This window comes from Triturus cristatus, chromosome 2_2, assembly GCF_964204655.1.
Source record: "Triturus cristatus chromosome 2_2, aTriCri1.1, whole genome shotgun sequence".
NCBI classification, from domain to species: Eukaryota; Metazoa; Chordata; class Amphibia; order Caudata; family Salamandridae; genus Triturus; species Triturus cristatus.
Window position 1 is genome coordinate 138452905 of NC_140582.1, and position 12814 is coordinate 138465718.

Consider the following 12814-nt stretch of genomic DNA (forward strand, 5'->3'; position numbering starts at 1 on the left):
AAATACATCAAATTCAATTTACAGTTAAGAATAAACAAAACACTGTTTAAAAGACAATACAAATAACGACCAGAAGCAGTCACATACATCAAGGTGCAGCCTAAATAAACTAACAATCCAAAGGAGAATTATTATTCAAACTTTAAAATGTCATTAACAGTGTCCCCGACAGACTTCAAAATGTTGGTAATAGTTTCTGCTGGGAGCTCTAAACACTTAGAGATAGCTCATTATAAAAATTATCATCAGTGTACTGAAGTCACCCCAGGTCGCAATTTTGGGTTTTTGGTCAATCAGAAAAAATCCCAAAATGGTGACTTGAGCACTCTGATGACACAATCAGGAACATTTCCAATTTAAGGGTGATGTGTGAGGTTTTGCACGGGTTCAGAAGTGAAACAAAATAATTTGTCACCTCTTTTGCTTTTCTATCATTCGTAGTGGAGCAAGCAAGGGAAATGAGCAAAGCAAACCACTCTATACAATGTTTGTTTTTGCAGTTATTTTAGTTCCAGGAGACATATGGTGTACCTTGTTGTTTACAAATACCCTATCCATAACCATAAGCAAAGAAGGTTTGCTAAAGGGGCCTTATTATTTAAGTATTTGCACCCATGAAAACGTAAATCCAAATGCAAAAGATTTCCATTTACACTCATTGTGTTTACATTTAATTTATTTGGATATTTTGAAATTCTGGCATGGATCCCACCCTCCTGGACCTAGATTGGACACCCCTGTTTGACATGATATATTGTCGAGTGTGTGAAGATGGCACAGGTGATTGCTTGGTGTTTTTTGACATAGGATGAAGGAGAAGATGATTTTCCATGGATCTGAAGGGGTTTAAATTAGCCTTGCGTCGGAAAAGCCCGGCTTATGGAAATTGATATGGTTCTTCAAGTTTCTATGATTTTTACATGAAGAGTGCCAGAGAATATAGATTTGTACTTTCCTTCCACTACTTCTTATTCTTCAAAATGTTAAGAAGATCTCTTGCCGAGTGTGAGATTTGAAAGGAGAAATGTTGATCAAAATGGACAGACACAGTAGTTAGGCTGGTTGTGTTTCAGACTGATTCTTCTGTTTACAGTGTTGCTGCTTGGTGTCTTCCACCACCATTATGTTGGAGATGCAGAAACCATTGCAGTCAAAGTCTTAGATGCAGTCTGTTCCGAATGTCTAGGCATGCATAATTAAGTGCAGAACATGGCTTCTCTGAGAGGCAGATACGGTTAATGTCACCTGCTCAAAGAAATTAAGTTCAAAGTAAGAGGTCGGAGCAGCAAGTTCCTGTACATAGATATGGAGAGATGGGCACAACGTAAAGATCTGTTGCACACCGTAAAACAGAGTTCAGGCAAAACAGAAGAGAGTAGAGCAGTCTACTGGGTACAATCTGTGTGAAAAAAGAAGACCCTGAGTTGGAGTGGGCCTCTAGTTCCCATCAGAGCCAGGCAAGGAAGAAGCATGCCAAGCGTTTCAAAAGTCAGAGAGAGATCACAAAGAGAGAAGAGCACCGAAACCAATTGTCATCCGCAGCCGATTACTGCTGATCTGTAGGAGCCACTGGATCAGGGATCTCTGCTGTCTGAAGACATGCTTTGGCAGATCCTTGAATTGTGGTGGATTCTATAAAGAATGGAAAGTTGGACTTGATTGTGACTTCGAAAGCCTTACCAAATTTGCAGGGAATGGGATTTTAGCTTGACTAAGGGCAGCAGTGGGAGCACAACATTCTTTCCAAATCCTGAGTGTCTTTTCAGCTAACAGCTCTAAGCAAATCAGATGTAATGATGAGAATGATAACCGAGGTTTTTACTCTCGATAAAATGAAGCCAAGCACAGGTTATATCCAAGCATTAATTCTAGGTAGAATAAGCTTATGATTGATAATAGGAGGGGATATCTTCATATGGCTAAGCTGCTGATTTTGAAACTAAGGAACCTTTGTTCAAATCCTCAACACGTGACTGAAAATAGTCTGATTCTGGGCCAATGACTTAATCTACCTGTGCCCAAAAATGTAAACAGTTGAAGTTTAACTGTAGATATGTGAAGTTTAGTTCAGATGTAAATCCTCCTTGATGCACATGATGATAGTCTCCCAACACCCCAATAATGCCATTTCATATGAATCTGGTTTTGTGGAAGTGTGGATAGTTGGATTTGTAGTATGATAAGAAAAGGGACGTTCATGTATGAATCACGTCGAACAGCAAACTGGTCGGACAACATGATGAAGTAAGTGTATTCGAGCATTGTTTTTCCATCAGAAGCAAAAAGTAGGCCATGGGTTTGCTTCTTAAGATGGCTGGTGCAGAAACAAGTGCTGATGTTTGAGAAATGCCAAGGAGTTAGTCGGCAGTCAGTAGACTAGATTGGATCCATGTAGACATTAGAGTGTCTACGCACAACCTCAGAAGTTGCTTCTAAGGCTTATGGGAGTAATGACTATTCCAGCGGCTTTATCAAAACAACATGTGCAACCAAAGGAGGATAGATTAAAATTAGGGCTACCTGTTTTCTATTTTTACTGATTTTTACAGATAAATGCAAAATGAAAACATTGTGTTTCGTGTCTGTATTTATTTTTAAAGCTGAAGAATACGGATAATCTGGGCTTCTTTGAGTGATTCTCCATGTTGAGATTAATGACTTTGAGGCCAATGGGTGTACATATTGGCAGCATGGGGAGTTACAAAGCTCCATGAGAGTTTCTTACATTATTGCATATCTCAATAAGTATTTGTGCTATTATGGTAATTTTTTATGTGGGTTTATTATTTTTTTATTTTGGGCTGTGTAGTGTGACAGGCATCAAAGTATGAGTGCATGTTTATCTGTTAAATAAATGTGGAAATATACGAGTTATCACATCCTCTGTTGACAAAACACAAAATAAATATGGATTAATACCATTAAGATGGCCAAAAAATAAATATGGAAATGTTCAAAAGATTAATACCATAAAACCAGAGCCCTAATTATAACAAAAGAGGGCAATAAAGAATGAGATAAGACACAGATGACTTCATTTGCTTCAAATGAAGGGGGGTTAAGCTTGTGCACATGGTGCTTAAAGGTGGGACATAAATGAAAAAGCAACCTTCCTCTCTGCAGAAAGCATGAGGGTTGATGGGTACAGATTAACCATCAGGAGGTACGGATAAAGAGCAAACCAAAAGATTTTGCCCCAAATTTCAATCCACTCTTCCTCATCTGAAAAACGGAGCTCCATACTTTTCCTCTGATCCTTAATATCCTGTTACAAAAAGGAATGTCATTAATAAAGATTTGTTTTAGGACGGAAGGTCAAGCCACTGCATTTTTCAGCTTATATATATGTACGCTAAAAATTGAACTTGCTTGGCCTTCTGTCCTAAAATAAATCTTAATTTATTGCATTGCTATGTTGTTAAGGGAAAGAAGACAGGAATTTTCTGACAGGTTTGGTGGTCAATCAAAGTTCCCATAAAGTTAGTTGATGGAACATGCTCTTTTGAATGCATGGAACCACATGAAAATGAGGCAAATCTGTCATGTGCAAGATTCTAATCGGTAGATTTATTGCTATATTTTCGTTGAGCAATTTGTTGGCGTGTATGCAGAAACAGTCCTAACTTTTGCTCATAAAAACATGAAAAATGTTGGCTTTGAGTACTGTTAATAATGTATGGGCTATTGACATGTGGATCATATGCACTGGACAGTGCAATCCGAACTGGCAGGAATGCTCATATTATGTTTCTCATCAATACACAGGATTTTCATTATTTTTTACTGACAATGAATTTCCAGGTTTCAAATTATTGTCATTGGCGTTAAAGTTTGCCGCCCACAATCTTTGGTTTGATTCATTGATTTGATCAACATGTCCCTGTTACACTAGATTAGGTTGGAGTAAGGTGATCCCTAAAGTTGCATCTTCACTCTTGCTTGAAACAGGAGCTGTTTATTGCCAGGGAAAACTGGAGTAAATCTCTATCCGAGCCGAATTGCATTTTGCACATGCAAATTGTGTGTTTTTTTGGTCCTCCCCATTCAGTTGACAAAATGTAGCAATGTTTGTGCAAGTTACGTATATGAAAGTCCAAAACGTGCGTACATTTGAATAATGCACGTTTTATGCATGTACAAAATGCTAATTTTCTATTGCTCTCCCGTTAATGAGCAAAATGATCCCACTGTGGATCAGGGAAATGGTGTTGAGTAAGAAAATATGCCAATTTGAATTCTTTTTAAAATATGTGCCTGAGCTTGCATATGACACATTGCTTCTATGCACTACCACGGAGCAGATTGGCAGTATAAACACTTAAATATGTGGCACTTGTTCCCTTTGCTCTCAAGAGGTGAACTGATCAATGGTGAGCAGGAGCTCTGAGGTAGGGCTGCATCACAAAGTACAGTAGGGACCATACTCGGAGAGTCAGATCGGCTTACTCACCCATTGTAGCACTATAAAGCCGTCCGCAATCATAGCTGACCGAATTAGAACAAACCAATGCACTTTAAAGAAATGAGACCTGAAGGGCGGGTGATTTACTGAAATTGGTACGTAATGACCACCAAGAACTGATGTGGACCTTTCCACTTGCCGTTAATCAAGTTTGCTTCCACAGTGAGACAATAGTCCAGCATTAACAATATGTGGATTGATATGCCTTCGGACAACCAGACCTAATCTGTCTCCCAATGCATTAGGACAAGACAAAGGAGGCGACGCTTTCTAAAATGGGGCGAGTTATTGTGTGAGCGAGAGGAGGTGCTTCTAATTAATGCCTCAGATGATGTTACGCGAGGCGCGACATGAAGATCTGATTTTTGCATTAGCCGGAGCGCGGTGAAGCACTCTATTTCTAATCCCTGCCTAGGGGAATGACAGATGTAAGTCGCTGAGGTTCTCGTGAAGGGTGTTGGAAGATGGTCCTCATTCTTATTTCTTTTTATGTAGATCGGCGTACCTATGATATTTTTCCCTATTTCTTTCCAGTCTCGTTACACATGGGTCATAGGGGAGTCTGTCCCGAATCATGAAAATTAAAATACATCTCTCATTCCACCTGTTTTTTAAACCATCATCCTTGGTGTTGCCTCTTTGTGGATCCGAAAAAAAAGACTGCGAGCATAGAGAGCGCTAGTCTTTACATATTGTCGTTAAAAGCTTACAGTCCTACTTCATTGTCGTAGCCGCAGTTAGATGTGCATTTATACATATTATACCTAAAATGGGAGCTTTCCGCGGATTACCATTCTGAGCAAACCCTCTTAAAGAATGCTCGAGACACACAAAACAGTTTCACATTAATGCAAACATTGCACGACAAATCAGAGTCAATACAAAATTATCAATTTGGTGTCATCGAGTGAAGTTGGCTTGATCTTTCGAGACCTTTACCTGCACTGTAGAAGACGTATATTCCAAAGTCCTAGTGCAGATTTCCTGAGTATGGGTATTCTGTTGCTGGGCAGAATAACACTGCTCTGCTCCCAGTTTGCTGTTGGGGTCGCCTCAGGTATGAGTTGGTTGGGTGCTTTTGTTGGCTCGCATGCAGGCAAGCTGCCTAAGCATGCGGCTGGCCCTCCGACAGCAACAGGGCCAGACTGGGAACCCAATGCAGCCCGGGGTGTTAGTGTGAAGCGCGGCTGCTTTTTTTTTATTGGGGGTCGATATTGCATCACCACTGCAAAACCAGCCACCGCCGCTGCAAAACTGTCCCCCACCCTTCCAGCATCCCAGAGAAATGCCAGTCCGACCTTGGACAGCAAGAAAAAAGAAGACTTGGTCATGGGAGTTAACCCTGGGTTTGTACGAGCATACCAACTTTCATGGGAGTGTGAGTGAGCGAGGTGAGGGGAGCAGTAAGGAACTAAGTAAAGGAGACATACATCCAGTGAATAACTGATCAATACAGCTCAAAACACAGACAGACATCAATCACCAAGCAAAGCAATATTCCAGAACGCCTATTGTTGGTGTTTGCAAGCGATGCAAGTCTGGGTAAGGAGAACTGTTTTTAACGCTACACTGGAGGCCCATTTAAGGACTTTTTGTAAAATAATAGTTGACCACTACACAGAGTCTTGTAGCGCAAGACGTTCCCATATGTGTCCCAGAACAGAAGTCTGCATTTAAATACTAAAGCGTAATGAATAGTTCCAGCTATAGGTTTGCCGGAGAAGCCAATCTTTATTCCAGGGCCCACGCTGAGTTTTCAGTATGCTATATTTTTTTATCAAAGATTGTGTAGTTTGTGCATTGCCTCGAACCAGACAGGGTCTTTTCAGCTTTTTGAAAATACTATCAGTCATATCGCGTATTAAAAAAAACAACAACAGCTGAATAATTATGGCTAATGACAGGCTGCATGCTCACTTAGTCATAATGAAGAAATAGCAGACAAATTCATTTGAAAGTATAATTCCGAAATATTTTGTTGGAATTAATTAAATGGTATTTACAATCGTGCGGCATTGGCACCCCTGTAATCTTTATTAAAAACACTTGTTTTCCATTTGGCATTTGTGAAAATACAGCAATATTTTGACTGGATTATTTTGTCTCTAGCTAGGTCTGATGGGACAAATGGGCACCTTAGGAATCTTTTCAGAGCAACATGTTTTCGCTTAAATACAACGATTGTTCCTCAAAACGTATTCAGACCTTACAAGCCACATCAAAGAGGTCTGGACTTGCATATGGACATGTAGGGCCCCAATGAGAGCAAACAAGCTGGTGTCTACCAGAAATGCGTAAGTGTTGGTAAGTTGCTCAACCCTTCCTTCTCTGGTGACTGGGAAGGCTTATTTAGGAGAGGCTCGCTGAGCCAGAGCGTCCCCTTTTTTGGTGCTCTAGTGGCGCAAGCTTCTCAATCATATCTCTGAGGAGAAGCAAAGCCACTCTTCATGTCTTTGCATGACCTCATAGACGTGGAGTAAGACAAAGCAGCGCAAGTCACTGCCTTGCCTTACACTGCGTCATGAGCTTTGCAGTGGGTTTCCATTGATTTTTGATGCTGCCCCAGATGTACTAAACCATGTAAACAAGGGGCAGTGCCAAAACCTTACACCTCCCCAGAGCAGGTGTAATGGGGAGTAATATTTTTTTTCCTCCTAATTATTTTCCTCTTTTTATGTGTGGTGCATTCTGCAGCACACGTAGAAAGAAGAAAATGCCTCTTGGATTGTTTTTGTGCAGGAAGGTGCCGATTCCTGCCAAAAAGCAATCTACTGCCTACATTAGTGCTAGGCAGCAAATGGTGCACCAGCGCAGGGGGAAAAGACAGGAGTGCACATTATTTCATAAATATGGTGCATTGGATGACTTGTTAATTAGTGCATTAGTGTCTTAATGGTTAGCTGGCTTTATCCCCGCTCCTTTGTGCCAGCAGTCTATTGTGACAGAGGAATTGCAAGGTACTTGTGCAGCTAATGGTCGAAAATATTGGTTCCCTAGGATTCCTCTCTGGGTCTCTGAAATAATGAAGAGATTTTCATGTAAGTTTGCTCCACCACATTCCTCTGCATGGAATAATACTCTGTGCCTCCCTGAGTTAGCGATATATCAGTGTGGTAGATGATTTCAGCAACTGATACGACAGTGATCGTTTCTGACCAGCATCGTTTTTAGAAACATTTATTGAACAGAAGGTATACCCATCAGAATAGGGATGTGTTACCTTCCATCATCTATCATGCCTTTTGGTCCTGGGGCACTGCTCTCCCTATGGAGGATGCCGGCATTAAAGAGGGTGGGAAGGTGGCTACTGCGTTTTTATGCTCTCACACTGCTGTACCTGCTATACTGCAATAACTGCTTTACCTTATCACGGCCTTAACAGAATGAGAAAATTGACTTGAGAATGCCAGGAATATTATAATGCAGCCACTAACTACTATTTTTGCCCCTTCTAATGCATTTGGAAGTGTAGCGGAAGAACATTAAATAACAGGGAAGCACTGTGTGGATCTGTATTTAGGGGTGCAGTTGAGGGTAGATGTTAAAAGCCTTATTGCTCAGAATAACAGCTGATAAGTTCTTGTTCACCTTATTGTCCAATAAGGTAATTGATTTGCCGTAAGGCAAACATCTACAAAAATCAGCGCATATGGTCCTATTATCCTGACTTATGGTTACTTCGCTGTTCAAATTCTTGTTTCTAATCACAGACATGGCAACCATGATTCTGCAACAGTTAGCGAGCATTACCGACTCTTAGGAATGGCCGTCAGAGGCATTGGGGAGTGGATTGACGTCAAGCAGTGAAAAAGCACCTAACTTTATGAAAATCATCTATCAGAATGGATCCCGTATTGGCTGCGCATCAGACAAGATAAATAGCGCTCTGACTTAGACAAGGGACAGTCTGGACCGGGGCCTCACCCCGCCTTCAGAGAACGGGGCCCTAACTAGGATAACAGGAGCTAGACTCCTTCTCTTAATAGGCTTCAATCTAATGAAGTGCTTCTGTCATCAGCAGGGCATTCTTAATGAGCAATTCTTTGCTGCGCTCTGCAGGAGTGAGGCACATCTTTCTTTCTAGGTCACTAAGTTAATCAAGTAAAGCGTGCTAGCCTTTGTCCTCCTTATCAGCCACAGCTGCATTCTGCATCAAGATGCTTTTATTGTTTTATTTAAGCTTTATTCTTGCACAAGCAGATTAAATCCCCAGTGAGTCCGCAAACACAGGGGATCCATCTTCGGACTCAGCAACAATCAGCAATAAAGGCTTCAAAGCAATTTACAAGAATAAACACTGATGCCAATTTTTCATTGTTGTTAGGAATGGGGAGTGTTTGAGAAATTATAGCAACAGAAGCGAAGGAGCGGCTTAGACTGTACTTTTCCACTTGCAATATATTTAGATAAACGCTAATACGGCATTGTTTTAGGTCTTGCGTTAGCCAATACCTTTTGATTTTACAAACATTTTATACAAGATATAGGCTTTTAGCCAGTCCTCCTCATTATCTGGTCTGTTGTGTATCAGTCGCATTTTCTGTACTGCCCACTTTAGCTCAGAAGCATGGGGTAGTGGATCATCCCACTTCAGTCAGTGGCTAACTTTACTATGATTGACGGCATTCTGTTTTTTCACAGGGAGCACATCCCCATACAGAGTAGTTCAGTTCACTGCCAGGAACTACTATGGCAGTGTTTGCTCTCTGAGACAAAAAATATTTTTGCGTAGTTGCAAACTGCTAAAAGCCTGTGTGCTTGTCGGATGTCTTAAACAATGGTGGTATGACATGCTCAGTTGCTCATAACCTTAATGTCCTCATCCACATTTCTCATCCCATTCCCAAGTTACTATCTCTTTAACTATTACAGGGGAACACACTGACCAGAAGTCTTGTTTATAGGTCTCGGCTCCGGACAGCACATGCTCTGGCTCGAAGAGACATGTATATAGTTAGTGGGCTTCAGAGGCCCACCCATTGGCTTCTCATTTGCTGGTTCCTTCATCAATCTCATATTCTTTCTCCCTATTTGTCCATGGCATGCATACATCATGCCTCTTCCTGCGTTTAACCCTCCCCAAGAGCATGGACCAAATACCACTATCCATCCACTGCTCCAATTTTAGCAGCTGTTTTCTGAACTACTTTTTTCTTTATTTTGCAGCATTTCACATGAGTGATTGTGTTTTCAGGCGCTCTAAGCTCCGCTATAAACAGGGTTGTAAATCTTGTTTTTATCTCTACACATTTACTGTGCATTCAAAGACCGAGGTCAAATGCCAGTTGCTGTTTGCCGAGGGTGCCTGTTTATGTTTCTTCCTCTGACTTCAAAGTGAGAGTGTCGTTCTTCTCTGCTGCTTGGCGAGCTGCCACTTGTCTCGGGTGCTCCTTCTTCAGGCAGCTTCTTGAAGTTCCTACTCCGGTTGTTCCCTCTTCTGGGAATGACTTCCATGGGCAGTAGGGAGTTGTGTTAGTGGCTGGCCACTTGGAGTGTGCTACTCTCCTCTTGCCTGTCTTGGGTCACCGGCGACTCCGTCTTGAGGCAGTGTGAGGGAGGACACTTTGCTGTGTTTGGCCCGCTCCGTTGCTGCTGTGGAGATGTAGAGGATCTCCCTGCTGTCTCCATTATTCCTTCTTTCCTTTGGAGAGGTATCCTTCCCTCCACGGCATTTACCCATGCTGACGTGCCTCTGGGTGCACTTGCCATCACCTCGGACTGTGCACACTTTGCCTTTTTCTTGGGCGCCCTCTTCTGGCACCTGGCGTGCCTGCTCTTTCTCCTTGCAGTGGTGATCATTCACCGCCAGGGGCGTGTGGCGCGCTCTTCTCAATTGTGACGGCGTTGGGCAGCCACTGGTGGTGCGCACTCTGCACCAGTCTTTCTTGTGTCTTCCTGGGGCTCTGCTGCTCTTGGTCCCATTGCCTTCTCTGGATGTTGCTTGGCCACTTGATTCTTCTCTTGGCCGGGGCAACTCTGAGCTTCTTGGCACCCTGGGTGGGTGTGCGCAGCATCCAGTGCCCTTGTGCTTTTAGTGGGGCTTCTAGATTCTCTCTGTTTGGGGGAAAAGGTACACAGTCTCACTGCCCTCCTGCTGCATGGGCAGACACGCAGGGGGCATGCTGCTGTCATCACCCCTTCAGAATCCCTGCTGAAGGACCGAATCAGGTTTCGAAAGCCTGCTTCTCTTCACTGAATAGCTCCTCCTAGGTGTTTGCCAGTACAGCGGTATCGCAGTGGATCGCTGAGTGGCACTGCATATACCACTTTCTTCATGCCCTGCGCGGTGCACAGGCAACCTGGGCATTCACACTCAGGCTCAGAGTCCTCTCTTCCCTTTGTGCCTACTAGTTGGCCTTCTACGGTGTGCTTCACCGTGTGCTGTCTAATGATTCGCCACTAGGTGGCTCTGGGGCCAACTCACTGTTCAGGCCCCAGCAGCTCTTCAGATGCTGCGGGACTCGCGAGATGCTGATAAGATGAAATGGCCACTAGGTGGCTCACACAGTCTTCGGGCCCTTAAGCTCTCAGCTAAACCACTGGCCTGCTGCATGCCGGGTGCACTGTGACTGCAGGTCTCCAGGTGACGTGGTGGTCATCCTTTCCCTCCACTCACGTAGGGTTGGGACCCTTAAGTTCCAGGCCGGCACGGTGCGAGTGCTGGGTTTGGGCTGAGGACGCCGAAGGGACAAACAGCGGTAATACGATAATGCGGTTCCTGCTGCTCACTTTACCGCTGTGCTATTATTTCTTTACTGGGCTGCCTCTCGTAGGACACTGCTGCATACTCAGGCAACCACTAGGTGGCGCTGCACACTTCTTTCCAGACGCAGCAGCCGTACCTCCGATCGTGGGTGTGATGTCGGAGTTAGGCGGGCCTCTTCATTCACAGGCCGCATCTGAGTGCAGGAGGCAGAACCACTTTCTGGGCCGTTTCCCGCTGGCCGGTTGCTGCTTGGGGCCGGAACCTGGAAGGCAGTGCTTCCGCTATGGCACCTCTTCGCGGGGGCAGCAAGCGTCGGGCGAGGCAGCAAACGCCTGAGGAGGTAAGGGGGCATGGACCGGTTCCCCGCGCTGCTGATTTGCTTTCACTTCCTCCCAGGTGCTCATAGGGCAGTGACTGTGTGGCGTTGCAATATTCCCTTGCGGGGCAAGTCCAGTCCTACCTCTGGTGCTACCACTGCTCTTGATCACCGGTGTCCGCGGGCACTCTTCGGTGGCGGGACTCACTGAAGCCTGCACCCTGCTGGGGTGCCGTAGGGTGGCCCACTCTCCCCCACCTGCGTGGGTGCCTAAGGAGACGGACCAGGGAGCATGTTCATGCGGCATGTTGCTCAGCCGCGATGCTTCGCCAGCTGGCCGACGCCTCGGGCTGCTACTGTACTCGGGAGTGATGCCAGGGTTTCAGTTGAGGGTCACCGGGTTCTTCAACTACTGCCATGGCAGCGGGCTCATTGCTCGCATATCGGGGCTCTCGCTCTCACCTGAGCTAGGTAGCTGCGTTTCCTCTCCTTTTTCACTGAAGCCAGTGAAGGTAGGAGACAGCCAGTCTCCGGTCATCACTCCGTGACAGTGTCGAGCTCGATCTTCGGGCAGTGGGAATGTCACATCCCAGGCTCATTTCCTCCCCATGAGGAACGATGAAGCGCCTAGCAGCGGGCACACGGGGTCAGACCCGCCTCGTCGACAATGTTGTGTCGGGCCCTATGCCCACATGACTAAAAGGACTGAGACACACACCGGGTGGTAGGGTACTATATCTGTCCACGAGCACGTGCACCCGGGCCCTTTTATTAACAGGCTCACGTCACTCGTGACGCCTGTGATGGATGGGTGTGGGGGGCATGTGTGCCCACCCCCCCCAAGGGAGTTGTTGCCAACTCTGTGTCTGCTGAGAAACTAGAACATGTCCAGCAGGACACAACACACTCCACTCCATAACACATGGCTAAAAGACATTGACAATGCCAATAGCTCTCGGATTGCTGAGACCTATTGGCTTTGCCAGTGTTTTTTCTTCTTCTGTGCACTCGTAGGTGACGCTAGTGCCTTTATACAGTGCTGGGGGGTTTGTGGTATTTATTTGTTTGCCTCTGACTCTGTGACGTAGATCAGAAACTAGCCGCCCCGTATCCTCTAACTGTGGCGTTTCACGCCAGGACCGTGGCGCAGTTGCAGTGGAGCAGAGGCGACCCCCAGCCCCTGCCGGCTGCTCTGTATTCAGATACTGTTGCTGAACACAACACTGGTACCTTTGTTATCGCCCTCCATGTTTGTGCGCAACACTTCCCAGCTACAGAGAAAAGGCGGCTCTGTCCTCAAACCCTTCCCTGGCAGGTACAATTAATCTTG

The 12814-nt window shown here is 44.8% G+C and overlaps 1 protein-coding gene across 9 annotated transcripts in view; it reads left to right on the forward strand.

Annotated features, from left to right (window-relative positions):
- ADGRL3 (adhesion G protein-coupled receptor L3) overlaps positions 1 to 12814 on the forward strand; it is a 1231414-nt gene that overhangs the window by 634955 nt on the left and 583645 nt on the right. The gene's annotated exons all lie outside the window — the stretch shown is intronic.